This window comes from Staurois parvus, unplaced genomic scaffold (assembly GCF_062004578.1).
Source record: "Staurois parvus isolate SC_StPar_1 unplaced genomic scaffold, SC_StPar_1.0 ptg000003l, whole genome shotgun sequence".
Taxonomy (NCBI): domain Eukaryota; kingdom Metazoa; phylum Chordata; class Amphibia; order Anura; family Ranidae; genus Staurois; species Staurois parvus.
In genome coordinates, this window is record NW_028317799.1 from 749,894 (window position 1) to 752,066 (window position 2,173).

Sequence of the window (2,173 nt, forward strand, 5' to 3'; positions counted from 1 at the left end):
ACCTGCCAATTCTGGTGTTCAATGGAATATGCCAATCAAGCTCTATGCTGCCAAGTAGTGAGCACAGGGCCCACTCGAGGACATCGGGCCCTCAGGCCATCCTTATGAAGTCTGTTTCTGAGACATTCACACCAGTGGCCTGCTGGAGGTCATTTTGTAGGGCTCTGGCAGTGCTCATCCTGTTCTGCGCACAAAGGAGCAGATACCGGTCCTGCTGATGGGTTAAGCACCTTCTACAACCCTGTCCAGCTCTCCTAGAGTAACTGCCCGTCTCCTGGAATCTCCATGCAACTGGGTAGCTTCCACCTTACAGCCAGCAATGTCAGATTCACCACTATCCCCTGCTGTGTACAACGCAATGCTAACAAATGCCTTATGACAGCAAAAAGGATATATTTCAGCCAACCACATAGAGCATATGTGCGTTAACTATGTACATTACAGAGGGTGGACTTCATTGCCCACATGCCGCACATGTATATGTCCACAGGCAGCAAAGCTTTCTGTGCTGACAGTGCCCTCACAGCTGTCAGTCTCTACTAATGATTGGGAGCTGACCGGATCAACCCCTGCTCATGTGACTACTCTGACAGCCAATGACAGTGGTCACGTGATTTACTGGTCCTTCCCGGTCACCCAGGCTAAAGACCCTGGGAAAGAACACCGGGACCGGACAGGAAGGGGCTAAATCACCCTTCAGCTCTAGTTTTGGAATGTTAAACACTGATCTTAATAAGGGTGCAAACTATCACTTTAAACAAGCTGCTAGCAGGCTTCAAAACTACTTGAAGCCGATTCAGAGACTGATGTAGCCTGCTAGCAGCCTATTTAAAGTGGCAATCAGCATTCCCATTAGGATCTGTGTTTAAAGAACCCTCACTGCAATTTTTTTTTTGTGTGTTATGTCCCTCTGGAGACAAAGTATATGTAGTACATTGTCCCATTGTAAGCTTAGTGGTGAGCACCCCTCCTCCCCAACCGTCCAATAATCTAGCTAGCAAGAAGACGGCTGCTTGATAACCAGTGTGTTCCCAGGCTCCAAACAACTGTAAGGGGGGTGTCAGACTCTTCATCCTGCATTGCTCTTGCTGCTGCTTTTCTTGAGCAAGCGTTTGGACTCTAGACAACCGCTGGTCATCAAGCAGCTGTCTCTTTGCTAGCTATGTTGTTGGCCGGCCTCGTGGAGGGAGAGGTGCCCTGTCCGACCTAGGAGCTAGTCTTATAGAGCAGGAACTTGGGATAAAAGCACTACATATACTTTATCCACTGAGGGACAGAACACTGAGAAAAAAAATAAAATAGAAATGGGAGTTCTTCCTTGTCATTTCCACACTGGAGATGGTGTTTTGTTTAACCCTTTTAGCTCCCAGATATGTTTTTATTTACTTTTTGCCCATATGTTAAAATACACATTTTAGGCCTTGAGTATAGTTAAAACCCCCCAAAAAACACATTTTCTGAAAATAGAGCCCCTGGAGAATAAAATTATGGCAGTTGCAATTTCTTGTAGGCCACATATTAGTGTAATGCTTCATCAAATCTATATTTTCAGAAAAAAAAATAAAATTTTATATATACACATATATATTTATATTCTATGAGGCTGCATAACCCCTGGCCCTGTCTGGACACTGCTGATTGGCCCTCTGCTGATCACATGCACACTCCCCAGATACAAAAAAACAAAAACCACACTCTAGCAATACACACCAAACTGAACATGTGCAACTTTCCTCAAGGCTCTGTTCTATCAGCAGATGGATTGGGGATGGTAAAAGAAGGGGAGGATCAGAGAAGTCCAGATCAAAAAGCCTCTTTGCACAATGCGGAGGATTATGCCCTTAGGTTCCACAGTGAGTATAACAAGCATGCTTTACTGTATATACAGACTGATTGTACTGCTGTGGGTTTAGTTACACTTTAATACGGTTTAAAAAGGGGACAGACCTTTCTATGAAGACTATGGTTGCTTTAGAAATAAAACAGACTGTAAGACAATGAACACCTCGTTTTAATGCACCGGAAATGTTTAAACTGAGGGTTCAGTTGGGTTTTGATATATTTTACTGGATGGTTTTCCTTAACAGTTGTGGGTTGTTTCTCAACAGGCAAGTCCAATCAGAGCAAACAGCACATATACCCAATCCACAAAATGTTCACATAGCAATTCAAC